This window comes from Rhopilema esculentum, chromosome 6 (genome assembly GCF_057945365.1).
Source record: "Rhopilema esculentum isolate cy_ngs chromosome 6, ASM5794536v1, whole genome shotgun sequence".
NCBI classification, from domain to species: Eukaryota; Metazoa; Cnidaria; class Scyphozoa; order Rhizostomeae; family Rhizostomatidae; genus Rhopilema; species Rhopilema esculentum.
In genome coordinates, this window is record NC_142820.1 from 2459976 (window position 1) to 2474524 (window position 14549).

Here is a 14549-nt window from a genome sequence, read left to right on the forward strand (position 1 = left end):
TTTATTTTCAAATCTCTTGGTTTTTCTGTTGATGATTTTTTCCATTTGATTAATCTATTGTTGTTGACTTTTTAACTTTTGTCTTTTCAATTGTTTACTTTTATGATATTCAGCATGCTGAGGTCTCATCTGTTATAAACATGTTAGGCCTGAACATGAGTGGATCGGCATGAGCAAGGCTGGCACCAAATTCCAATCCTAAAAAATTCCGACGGTTTGACAAAAAGATCACATTGATCGGTTTCAACCAAGTATAGCACTTTCTCTATGAGACCAAGCTACTTGCACCAACCCACACCATCGTCAAAGCTTTGTTGATTCAACCAACACATTCTCCTCAAACCTTTGTTGATCCAAGCCACACCCACCTCGAAGCATGGTACTTGTACAAAAATCCTGCCATTATGCATCATTTTATCCAAAAATTCAGGTGAAAAGATGTTACTCAATAAAAAACAACATCAAATGTTTGTTTCAAGTACTCAACCGATAAATGTAACGCATGAGAATGACATTTATTCAGACATTTTCAAACAGCACAAAGCATACTCATAAGTATCAAATAAGACTACTTCACGTGTGGTGTATTTGTGTATTGGTAATTAAAAATAACTTTATTAAAGCGTATCAAAACATGTCATTAGGAACTTATTTTGGTGTGCAAGCAATATGAACATGAAAAGGCAAGAGGCCCTTTTTGGAAATAGTTATTTTTCGTTTTATTGTGCTGCCAAACTGTAAAAGTGATGACCAGTTCTATTCTTTTCATCTATGTTATCCTGGGCAACGACCTTTTTGTTTAAAAGGTATTCGGTCTTATCTTAATGTGGCGCATATGAAAAAAAACTATGCAATTGTTGTTTCTAAAAAGGAAAGTTGGTCTATCGCCCAGAATATTGCTCCTCTAGTTGCCATGCAGCAAATTGGGGACTGACGTGCAAGTGCTGTAAAACATGAAAGCAATGGGCTACAGGGACTTTATTCACACCTTATACAATACGAAATATGATGACAAAAGTTCTAATAGCAGCAAGTCTGTTACATATCATATATGTTAATACATTTCTGTATTTTTGCAAATTTTGATAAAACTTCATAACTTATAAAACTATATGAAACTTATTCCAAAGTTTACAGGAAGATAAAGTATGTATCGAAAATAAAAAATGCTAGACACATTTGCTTCAGCATGTCACAGATTCCTTTGGTAAGTTTCTTCGTGGAAATGAAAATTCTTTTGCCACTTGTAAAAAATGTTGTTATAAAAAATGTGCAGTTGTAAAGACATTATCAAATAAAGTTCTTATCAAATGAAAGGAAGACTAACATTTACACTAATTGAAAAATGAAGTGACCCATGTTAATGTATTCTGCAATGAAAGCATTATGTATGCACGTAATTCAAAAGAACCTTTTAGCTTGAAGTTGAATTGATATCAGGTTTAGTCATATTTGTCATGGAAAAAGAAGCTTGGTTTCCTGGAAAGGTATACTGACATTACTCACGAGTGAATCTCTGAACTGTTCCCTAACAGTGCAGAACTTTTCACAGTCTAGACTGTATCATTAGGATCAACTCCATTCGATCGAAGAAGAATCATGGTCTTTTCACTACAGTGGGGAATGGGTTAAGTGAATGTGTATGAATTAGTACCGAATTATGTGTATAAATTTTAAGTTAAAGGTAAAGGACCGTCAAATATGTGTACATATTTTTCATTTTACTAAAGACAAATTGAAATATGCAAGATTTTGAACAGGCAATAAGCCAAGCCCAGCAATTTTCTTATACAATATGCAGTGATACCTCTCAACGCAGAACCTTGTTTTATATTGAATAAATGCAACCGAACTGAATTTGAACAAGTATTTTACATTGCTCGTTTGTTAGATCACACATCTTTACAACCAAAGAACCCTACAACTTGTTGCAGTGATAATGTATCATATCTTGATCGGAGAATCGTTCCTGCAACGCGTTCTCCCTTTATATGATCAGTAGCTCTACATTATCTGATACAATAAAAAAAAACCTGATCCAGGGAGACTCAAATTTTGCCTGTTGCATTACTGGGGAAATTTTTTTAATTCCAGCTAGCAGCACTGAGAAGCAGAAAATTCCTCTTGGATTAAGGAATGATGTTAGGTCGATTCATTGCTGGCATTGAGGTTACCTTCCATTCCGGACACCAATTTGATTTTTTCTCTTGCATTTTGCTATCCATTCCTTACCTTTTTCCCACTCGTTTAGGCTCTGTACTTTAGAGTGATCTAGGTCTGCGCTAACATGTCTTGGGCCTCGGGCCCATGCAAAGATGGGGCCCCTATCCCAACTCGTTTGAAATTCCAACCATATCACTTGCAGAAACTGAGATAACAATAAATTTTAGTAAATGTTCGAATAAGTTTATAACAGCTGAAGACCTGCCTCTGTAGCAAGAAGAATGTTAATACGTCAAACAAAAACATTTTGTTACTGTCAACATGAAAGAGTAAAGCTCAGAACTCGAATTCGCATTGAGAAATATCTCTCTTTAAAAATGATAAAACATATTCTCTAAAATCTTGGTTCCTCTTCCTTGTGACCAAGATTTACAGTATCCTGACGTCTTAAGATATTAATACTTGATGCCATAAAACATAAATCAGTTATTATCTCTAGCAACATTGATGCCCTGAGACGCTCTTTCACTCTTTCTCCCTTGGTCTTTAATTTGCTCTCTTCTTTTTCCAAAAGCCACTCTACAAGGCAATGTCAGTCTTAAAGCAATCATTACCTTTTATAACATTGACTGTGCTTGGTTTATAGCAACTAGACCTAGGAAAAACTGCTTTTCTTTAGCGTTGCACCTTCCTTAAATCTTTTCGCTCATCTCTTGTTGTGGTTTCGTTGCATTCTTTTCTTTATGTTCTTTACGCTCTCTTTGAAAGTATTTGCCTACTATGAAATTGGCTAGCTTTTGCTCTTTATCCTTTTCAACGTTGTGCTTCTATAAAGATTTTACATCCCTTTGAAACAAATATCACTTTATTGTCCTCTGTAAAAACCGAAACCTCTTGCCGATAGATTCAAAGCTAGCATTGGCTGAGTTAGTTCACATTGCAAGCTGTATATGATTGGTAAATCTTCCTCTAACATTTCCTTGAAGGGAATATTACATCAATTGATGGGAATATTACCTTAATCTATGACCAAGATAAAATAAGATATTTTATCTTGCTATGACATATGTGGTGTGTGTGGCCCTTTGACCCTTTGACGTATGTTGTTGAATTCGGTTTTACTCCTGACACTCCACGCCAAATTCCAGAAAGCATTTTCTTATCCACAAAAAAACTATGAAAAGGCCTAAGTTTGGGCTTGGTACTTTACTTTATTTAGTTTTCATTGGCCCGTTTCGTCTTGGTCATTTGCCATGGGACCGCTATGTTTTCCAATCTCTACTCTACACAATTAAACCTGTTTCATGGTCTTTCTCGTTCCTTCATTCGTCACTATGTTTCTTGACTCTTTTTTGAACTTTTTAACTGTCGCTTTTAATTTAACTTATCAATCACAGTGTTAACTTGTTAATTTAGGCATGTAATTTTCCTATTGTTTCGTTGTTGTTACGTGCTATTTTCAACTTGAATTAGATCTTAGGGTTGTGTGACTTAAACTCTACTCAAACTCACAACTTACAGTAGAACTATATTACGTGAAGTTCAGCTCATATTAATTGTTACATGACTTTTAACGGTTCCATATAGAATTTCTGCCAAATGTCGGTTGGCTAATTGGATATATTTAATTTTTTGTTTTAAAAAAATGTTTATTAATGTGTAGTAATTTTTCGTATCTTTAGCAAGTTTTATGAAGTTAATAAGATTTGATGCTGAATTTCTTTTTAGTTTGAGCTAAATATGTTGCTCTTGTTTCAAACACTTTTAAGGAAACTGATATAGAATAAAATGCTGTGGGAAGATGGAGCTTTTCCTTGGGAATTTTAGAGAATGTAAATAATTATTGATACAAAGGCATTAGGTAAAAAAATATGACATTTTGCATATTTGTGGATGGATAGGAAACAAGTTAAACAAAGGAAGTAAAACAGTCAAAATTATTTACCATCCCTAAAGAGAATATAGCTGATGCCTTTTGTTTCTAAAAGCTCCTTTTGTTCTTAGATGTATAACCAAAACCCTATATGCTAGACAGTAGCATAACTAATGTATGGCAGATAGGGTAGGTGTGGTGGACGCGACTTTAGGAAGTGCTACTAACCAGCTTTTTTATATATATATTCTTCCAAACTTGGCGAACATTTTCAATTGTTCGGTTTTGTGAGATAGAAAAGAAAATCGTCTACCCTCAACTGTAACATTATTTTGATCGGTTGGAAACTAGGTTTAGACAGGGACAAATTTTCAGTGCCTGCCATTGGCGTTGTTTCCCCCATATACGACAATAATGCTAAGTCCATTTTATTGTTTCTTGTTTAAAATATTCAGGAGCAATAGAACTATGTAGGTCTTCTTAAATCTTTTTTTGAATTGCATGTGCTGTCTGGACATGTAGAACTGAGATTTTTCAGCCATTTTGAAGCAAAATAGAACTTGCTCCACTTGTCGGTCTACAAATTTCTACATAATTCCATCTAATAATTCAGTTAATAATTCAATTCAAACACCCCCGCTTTCGAACAATACACAACAAAGGAGGTACAATCATCAATATATTTTCAAGTGTAGTACATCGATGTTACTGAAAGAGTGACACTTCAATACCAATTGTCTTCCATACTACAATTCATAAACTTTTGCAAAAAGCGTTATTTTGTTCTAAAAGATTAGACGATAAGATAAGATGAAATTTTATATTAGCATAACGATTTGGCAAAAATGCGTTTTTATCGTTTTTTGCAGAACTATAGTGTACTTAAAGGAGCAGTAAGTAAAATCTCATTATCTTGTGTTGCTCTCATTCCCACAGTTTCTTTCCAAATAGAAATCATTGTTGATAGATACCAAACCAAGCAAAGAATCATCTTTATTGGATATAAAACCACTCTGTGATACACGCATTCTTTGGTTTTTCTCAATAGTTGCACTATATTATTCTTACTGGCTGCTAAGAATTTTGCAATTAGATTGTTTGTATCTGGAAGAGAGCATAATATAATGAAAGTTGTAAAAAGATACTGCATTTAGAGGTTTACTTTGGAGCCAGAGCACAAAGAAAACATTTATTCTATTGATAATTAAAAAATAAGGATGATAAGGATAAAAAATATCGATCGAATATGATAATGGAGGAAGACCTTTGAAGTCTCTCTCCGTAGTCTATGATAACATGTCGAGCAGGCTGGACCTGGAGATGGCGTAAACTTAACTTCAAATTTGGAGTCTGGCAAGGAGTTAGCAGCATTATCCAAAACACTCATATCACAACTACAGCAATTCTTCTACTTTAGTGACTTTGTTTTAACAATATGTACTAACTATTCTCCAGACAGCTTTGATTGATTTAATCCTAATGACATCAGCAAATGTATAAGGATTTTGACTTTCTACAACATTGCTGGGACACAGAAACCAATCACGCAATATGGAATATACCTTCTTGGTCTAGAACTCCAATAAAATGCGTTTTGTATTGCAATGTCTTAGGGTTTACATTTAAGGTTTTAGACAATATCAAAACATGCTCTCGTTGGCTGCATCACTGATGTATTCGTTTTTAAAGAAGATGGGTGAACTTTTTCGTGCGAACCGATCAGACTAACTTGATCAATATTTCTCGCCAACATTGTTTATTTTTAATTATTCGACTTCTCATTGTGTCTACGAACAAATTATTGCATAGAAAATTTGTTGAGGAGATGAGATTAGATTTTCACCAATTCAGGGCTGTTGTTATAGCTATTTGTCCGAACCAACTAGAGAAGTGCATTCTATGCACATGCGCATTACGGCGAAAGCACAGCACAAGAGGTTTCTTTCGCATAGCATCGGTTTCAAAAAATATAGCGAAGGCAATGATTTATCATAACTGCCTCATGAAAGGCCACCTTTTTCGTTTAATCATATTCAATATGGTTCTGTGTAGATTTTTCTGAAAGGCAGGTTTCAGGCAGAATGATTTTCCATTTTACATCAAAGACATTCTAATATTTGCATCGTCTTTTAATCTATTACCCACAGCCTTTTCAGTAACTTTAAATTCTCTTCCAAACGGGTTGAGAAATGTCAGAAAATGATAATGTTAGCAAAAGAGTGACCTTTTACAAAAATCCCGAAGGGTCCAGGGATGTCAAGGAACTGTTCTGATTAACGAAACCAATCAAGTCATTACAAAAAGCTGACTAATTTATGCTTCACATTGCTACATATTTACATCATAATAATGATAAGCATAGAATAGGTATACTTTTGAGGCTTAGTATAGAAAGACTATTGAAATTATAATTGCTTTAGACCCCAAACAGAAAGCTGTCGAGCCCAAAAGTATAATTAGCAAGCATAAGGATTATAAAAAATGCAAGTTTGTGAAATACAAGCGTTTCGGGACAATAACGATGTCCCAATCAGTATTATTACTACCCTTGAGCACAGTACATAATCCAATAGTATATGGTTGGAGATAAATAGCCTAATTTCTACTTTCCAATAGTCTTAATCCGAAATAAGCACCGCATTTTGCTCTACAATGTGAACTTATTTAAAGAGCTTTGCTTATGGCATATTCTTTAAAATGTGCGGCGCTTATTCAAAAATCCTTATAAGAAAGGCTTTAAAAATTTTCTAAGACGGGCTTTATCGGGACACACAGGTTTATAAGCTTGTACAACTTGTTCAACGACTTATCTAAAGAATTCTTATTTAAAACGTGTCAATATATTGATAGGTACTTTCAAAGGCTTTTAACCATCATACCCTTTGCCACTGAACAATAACATTTTTCTGAAGCAATGCAATATACTTTTCAAGTCTGGGAAATCCATTTAGAAGACAAGGCTTAGCAATGAAAGTAAAATATTGTGGACTTAATTACCTTATGATTGGGGATCTCTTTACTCAAAAATATTTATGGCAGCGGAATCCAGTCAAATTATGAGTAGAGGCAGGCTGAGGAAATTCAATTCAAAATTTCTTGTCCAAACAGTAGAGTACTGAAGTGTGACACTATCAAAAATATTTATGGTGGCCACATAGCCTTATAGAACGTTATAAAATGCCACTCAAGATGCAAGATCAGTTAAATATTTTCAGAACTGGGTTCAGTATAGCTAGAGATTTCAACAGATTACTGTTATTCTAGACTGGTTTATAAAGTTACAATGATTTGATTTGGAAAAGAATCTGTACTGATGTGGTCAATTTGTAATATTTAACTGATTTTGCACAATTAGAGGTATTCCATATTGCTTTTTGGTGATATGGTCAAAATTCTGAAAGTAAACTTATGTGACGTCATCACTTTGGACCGCTGTTCAACGGCTACAACGAAACGAATGTCCTCTTATGTAACAGCAACGAGGTTATTTGACTTGTCTGTCACAATGTTAATTTTGAAAAAAGGTTAGATTAAATATTTGCCCCCATTTTAGAAGTTAAACCTCAATCACAGTCTTAATCCTAAATTTACGTATCTAAAGAAAAGATGCATAATTTTGTGTTCAACTCTCGTGTTTGTGGGTTTATTAATCTACTTTCGTTTATATGTTTTACGACTGAATTTGTCATTTTCTTTTCATGATTAACGAGTAATAGCACCGCATGAATAGTCTTAGGTTAACGTTAGAGGGTTTATAACAAAACTCCAAGGGAATCACTCAAACTATTTATATACGGGGAGCTAATGTTTGCTTTTTTCAAAGCCATTTTTAAATTTTGTACCTCATAAAGATTGAATGCCTATTTATGTAAATATGTTGTCCTATTTGCCCATCGAAAGTCTTTTCAGTACAAGGGAGATAGAAAGTCAGTCATGCATATTACTGCAGTTCATCAAACATTTTCCAGTATTTGACAACCCCCTCCCCCCAAATAAACAATTCTAGCTTTGAATTTCTGCTATTTTATACTTGTCTCCAGTATAGACCGTTTTATTGCCCCTATTAAATACATTATATAACAAAAGATATAAGAACTTTTACTTGATACATCTAACAGTTAAATACATCATATTTTCATGCATGTTTATTACGTTGTGTATTATGGAGTGTTTTACAGTGTTGCATAGTGTTGTAAAGCGTTGTCGAGTGTTGCAGAGTGTGGCGCAGCGTTGCACAGTGTTGAGCAGTTTTGCATAATATTGCACACTCTTGCAGAAGGTTCCACAGTGTGACAGAATGTGACAAAATGTTGCAGAGTATTCAACAGTGTTTCAAAATGTTGCACATGTTTGTTATTTTATCTTGTTTCTACGATTTCAGAACTCTCTAATTGTCTGTGGAGCAAGAAGCGATTTCAAGGATTGCATAAGACAGTTCATTTACATCAAAACAAGCATGCGCACTTGTTTTCAAGAAACCAAGTTTTGATCAAATTCTTAAATTTTCTAGTATTTTGTGCTGTCTTTATTGATTACGGGAGTGAATTCCATATTTTAGGCCATTGAAAACTTAATGATCTGATACCATTATTGGTAGTCCTGGCTTTTGGAATATCAAGGGGGTTTTTGAGTCGAAGGCAATGACTTGTTGTTTTGGGTACAACATAGTATTTCATGAAAACAGGATTAAGGTTGTTAAGTGTTTTATAAACTTCGAGCGCTAAAATTCTAACTGATGGGACATGTATGGTAGTTTCTTTTGAGTTAGCAAGTAAATCTTTGTACGAAGATGACTGAGGCCTTTCTCTGTAGATACTTGTATTATTATTATTATTGAACTAAAAACTTTTCCTTGTCTCTTTAAAGGGCATGTGTCGTGAACACGATTGGCTAATGTAATACAATTATTCTATTTTAAACAATCTTTTGGTGGTACAAAACTTGTAAATGGTTTTCACCTTAGGACTCCACTGGAAACATTCTAATAGGCAAGCGGCACTGATTGGTCAACCTATACAGTCATGTGCTCGTGTTTCTGATTGGCCTATTTCGATCCACAACTGGGTATATATATTTCTTAGCGTAGAGTTTTCGATCTATGTTCTGACGTTTTAAACTCTGAAGAGTGTCAGACGAAAAGCTTTAGTTTACTAAATTTTTGCTTTTTTCAAAGTCATTTATTCTATTTTGTTTAGAACAAAGCATGGAATCGAAGGTTAGTTTTTACGACAGTAAAAATTAATTAAGAAGAAATGAAAAGTCACGAAAAAATGGAATTCCACTCCAGATGCTTTTGTTTTATTCTTCAGAAACTGGGTATGTAGAGTTATTCTTCTGCTGGTGAAGCAAGCTGGAAAAGTGGCAATATGCCTGACACTACGCTAGAAAACAATTTGCATTGCCACCTTCATGTTAATTAATTAATTATACCAGAACTGGTAAGATACTTGGAGTCAAGGCGCAGGCTATTTTATTATATTACAAAAGTAAATAAAAGAACTTTCAAGCAAGCTGAACTGATTTTCTAGAATATTGATTGAAATTGTCCGAAACCAGTTCTGGATACTTATTAAAACCGGTACATTTTGCAAATCAGTCTCCTGTTATTCATTCTTTGTTGAAAGTAATATTGAATCGTATTATTATGAAGAATAGCCCCCCATTAATATTGTTTAGAAATAATTTAAATTGGAACTGTACATGCACCTATGAAGTCTCTAAGTGTTTTGAATGTTGATGTTGCTGATGCGATTCCTCATACTGTTTTTTAAGTTTTTTTGAAAAAGCAAAGGTGAGCTTTAAAAAAAAGATTTTAAAAGTTTTGTTCAACTTTCATGAAAAATTGTTTTCTATTACCATACTCTCTTTTTTTCTTTCAAATTGGAAAGTCACCTGCACTGATTCAACTGCCCACATATTTTGGACGAAACTGTCTTTTCAAAAGAACCAAAGACCACCATGGTTGATCAACTTCAATTGACCACTCTCCTAGAGGCAAGAGATAGGCTGCGTAAATATCTGTATGGCAATTCTTTAAATCAATGGTTTAAATCTATTTAACTCCAGAATAGATCTTTCTATATGGAATTAAGCGATGATGAATACAAGATATGATGATTAATTGCCATTGACCAAGTGATTGAAATGCTAGGCACCTTTGTCACGCATTGTCAAAATGGCCTCAACGTGATACGCCCATAGGTGTATACAGTAAATTGGGTCAAAGCGCCTCTTTGTTCTATAATATCAATTTTATGAAAGTAGAAACAAAAATGGCAATTTTACACTAGGAAAAAGAACTTTCATTACAAGATATCGGCCATGTCTCCTTCTCTTATAAACTTAAGACCTCTAACAGCCAGTCATGAAATTCTTCGGAAAACCCTACAATCTTCAACATATATTACTCCCTTATATGGAAAACTTGCTTGGCAGCGAGGGGTGTGTCAGTCATTCCAAAAGTGTGTGATTTTTTGAACAATCGGAATTTTGAAGATTTGTGGGTTATTTTTTCTTAAAAACAAGAGGATCTTCGTCAAACGTGTACAGAATTTTGTAGAGTGATAAGCCTCACGCTTGGCATTTTGGAAGTTATATACTTGTATTCAAGTTTTCTTCAATATTTGTAAATTTTTTTTCGTTAGTCGAATCCAACAAAATGAGCAATGATAACGTTGGATGCTTTTCAAGCAAATTATACTAGTATAATTGCACCCATTTCCGTAGCATAATAATTCCGAAGTCCAAAAGCTCTTAGTTCCAAAGGTTCCTAAAAAATTAGATTTGCTAGAACGTTTAGAGTTCCCTCTATCTGATGATCTACTTTGGCAGTATACAAAATTTCTAAAACGGAACAAATCACTCTTGGACACAAAAATGGTGCCACAAGGGGACTGGGGGGAACCCGTCCCCCTCCCTGCTCTCGACAGGGCAAACTTTTTATCTCGTCTGAATTAGATGACAAAATGTCGGGGAAAGGTAATATAAGTGGCAACCACTTTTGTGATGTAATCTTGTGATTTTGAAACTGTCTTTACGTTGCCAAAAAGTCATGGACGTTACCTTAAGGTGAAATTGGTGTTCCTTGTTAATAAAATGGCTTGTTGTAAAGTTTCGTGTCCAGTCCCCACGTGCTACGGTCACGTGATGCGACTGTCAGGGGGTATGTATTTTTAAATTAGTACACGCACAAAAAGTTGGAGAAGTTGCTTACAAACGCTAGACGTTGCATATAATCAAAGTTATGTTTTGTTAACGAAGTTGTTTTTCTTCATGTTCCTGCCCTAACAATACAACAGGGCTTTTTGGTGGTAAAAAGGGCGTTGACTGCTAGAGAATAAACACTTTTCATCTTTAAGGCTTTCCCTTTCCCCTCATCATTTTTCTTAGATTAGCGTTCTGCAACACACTTTGATGTTCTTGCCCTAGAACAAAGATATGTGCAAGAGCTTGCTTTAAAAATGCTTTGAAAGATGAAGCAAGACTGTTCCTTTAAATAATTTAATGTTTTATAGGAATCAAGGCTATTGTGGAGCCCTAGGCCTTACCTGTGCGTATGTGTTGTGTTCTTTACTTCCTTATCAATTAAAACACAGGCATGCATCCATAAAGAAGGAGTTCTCTAGCATTCCGAGACCAATCCCAACAATCATACTCCTGCCTGCCAACATCGTTATTCATCTGTATGACAATTCGTGAATCAGAGATGGATCATATCGAGGCTTCAATACGCATACTTGAATTTTCGATCAATATAAATCAGGCAGATGATCACTTGAGCTTCTGTGAGTTCACGCATGTTTGTATTTCATCACCCTTTGTAAACAAATGGATAAGAAAATAGAGTTGAAGCAAAGTAAGAAAAACTGAAATCTTGGTTTGCCAACCAACTCGACTATATTTTTAGTGAATGGAGTACCTCGTGTCTGTAATATTTCATTTAAATTTATTTTCTACAGCTCCCGTTAATTTTCAACTCGTGGCTGCAACATGGCATATATTGAAATGATAGGGTTTTGTTAAGATCTGTTTTTGAAACTACTCGAACAACTTTGTACCAACGATTGCAAATGTTTTGTTGTGTACACGCGGCATAAAAATAGCCTTGGTCATTGAAACTAATACGAAATTTTTTGTGAACAAGTTTGCTAAAAAGCATTTGCCGGTTAAGCAAATATGGTATTCTGCCAAAAGCACTTCAATATATGGTATAAGCTGAAATGAAATATTTCAGCTATTTTTTCTAAACGCTGTTGTATGAAATTTCTTTTTGCATTTTAAACGTGAAAATTAATAGAGAAGCATCTGTGATACGAACGCTTCTTATGCCATGTGGGTAGTTCTTTTGTTGCTGCGCAGTGCTCCTGCTGATTTCGGAGTCAGGTAAAAATACGCCTCTTCAGGAATCAAAAATTGTTTACAGACAAATGATGGTCATTTCAATTGAAAATACTCCTATTTTCCCATCGACACGCTGTTTTGGTTGAGCTCTCTAAGGTCCATGCTTTAAAAGCAGTTACCTGTGCTCACCGGCCTCTTTCCTACGAATTTACTTAAGGTTTCAAAGTATGAGATTTAAGAAATATACCTTCTCTTCCATTTCTATGAATATGTTTGTATTCAGTCAACCAAGCCCACAGAAACAACTGCAGACTCTTAGGATCGAGATATATGACATGAAAACTGAGAACTGAACACGAGATGTGCACTACTCGTGATGTTTTCTTCCAAAGCCGGGTATTCTTTGGTTTAAAAATTCCAGGTATTGCCTAACTGCAGCACATAATTTCTAAACTTCATTGCTGCCTGTAACAAGATTGATCATGGGGTTCTATTATGGACTTCAAAATATGGGGTATATTGCAAAAATTTAGCAAGTAAACAGACAATGGAGAGGAAACCTGAAGGGGGATATGAACAGAATTATCAAACTGCTGGAAAACATCTTTAATTCTGTCCTCTATTATTGTTTAGACAATTTTCCAGTGAAGAATTTTCTTCATCCACTACGTGCTGAGATTGACATCAGCCCAAGTATTTGATTGCATATACACGTTGACCTTTCTAGTGTTTCTTAACTATTTCGCCAAAGTAGGTAAGAGAATTTCTCAAATTGTAGGAGTGTTTAGAATTTTCTTTCTTATACACCAGTTTCTTATATTTACTTATATTTATTTATGTTTACTTTGATTCTTTGACATTCATCTGTGCCTTTGGATATCTTTCACAAAAATGAGAAGTCTAAAGGGTCGGTGTTTTTACCAAAAGGTTTGGTAAATTGTCTGAATATTTTCATTGCTTTAAAGGAATTAGTGGGTGTTGCATGCACCTTGCTTTTAATCTGACGTGGTTGGTTTCTTAAACCAAAAGTATGAACTAACCCACATATATCCATTAAAATGTTTTGCTTATTTTCTATATCATTGGAAACTCGAAATCTTTATCCAAAGAATTATAGGATTATAAAATACAAATAGTTGGATAATTGCCTATATGTAAAGTGAGAGGTAAACAAGTAATGTTTTGATTGTTGAAAAAAGAATGGATTGAGTTTTGATTGGTAATTGGAATATTAAGAAACGGGGGTGTATTCGGGCTCTTTTAATATTAGGAAAAAAGACTTCTGGGAGACAAAACATAGACCCTTGCTGTTACTTTATCAGATTTCGATACTGCACTGTTTATGAACTTTGAAAACATGGTATGCCTTTGAAGGCCGGTAGTTGATGCTGCGAATGCCTCCAAATCAAAGACACGATGCCGTACAGTATAAAAGGGATTGATAACTCTACCTGGGGTCAATGCAGTGAAGCAAGAACAAAACTATAATCAAAAAAGGTATGTCGTGATCATCTATCTTGTTCATGTATTAAGCATCCGTCGCAAGGATTTCGTGATCTAAGATGATCTGTGATGCAACATTCTCGACTGTATATGACACACCATTATTTGATTTCATGAAAGGGTAACTTTTGATCGCTCTTTTAAGCACCAACGTTGATCTTTTGGTGATAAAAGCAAAGACCTATAAGAAGCAGTTTTTCAAAATTGCATAGTTGAAAATTTTTCATCATCTAATGGTGGAAGAAAAAGGCTGGTTGATATTTTATTCTAAGCAAAAAAAGAGCTTGATGCATTTTTGCTTTAGCCGTCACGTGATTTCATGTCTGTTACGATAAATGTACTTCTACCTAGAAGAATACAGAAATGATGATTATGTTAGTTGTTTCTTAAGCAAACTCAATCATTTTGCTTTTTTTTCAACATAAGCTACATTAATGGACCTAAATTTGGTCTTTTTAGCAGTCCACAAAAACAATCAGCCATTGGCAATTCGGGCTAGTTTAACATGAGTTTGTTATGATGTAGTTTTATTTCTTATATCACTAAATATATGTGTACCATTTGATATTCAACCTTTGATTAAAAATTTTTGTTCGGTGATGGAGTGATATATGGACGTTTTGGTCCCACGAGCAGAGGAATACGTTTTTTCGAGATACAACAGATAATA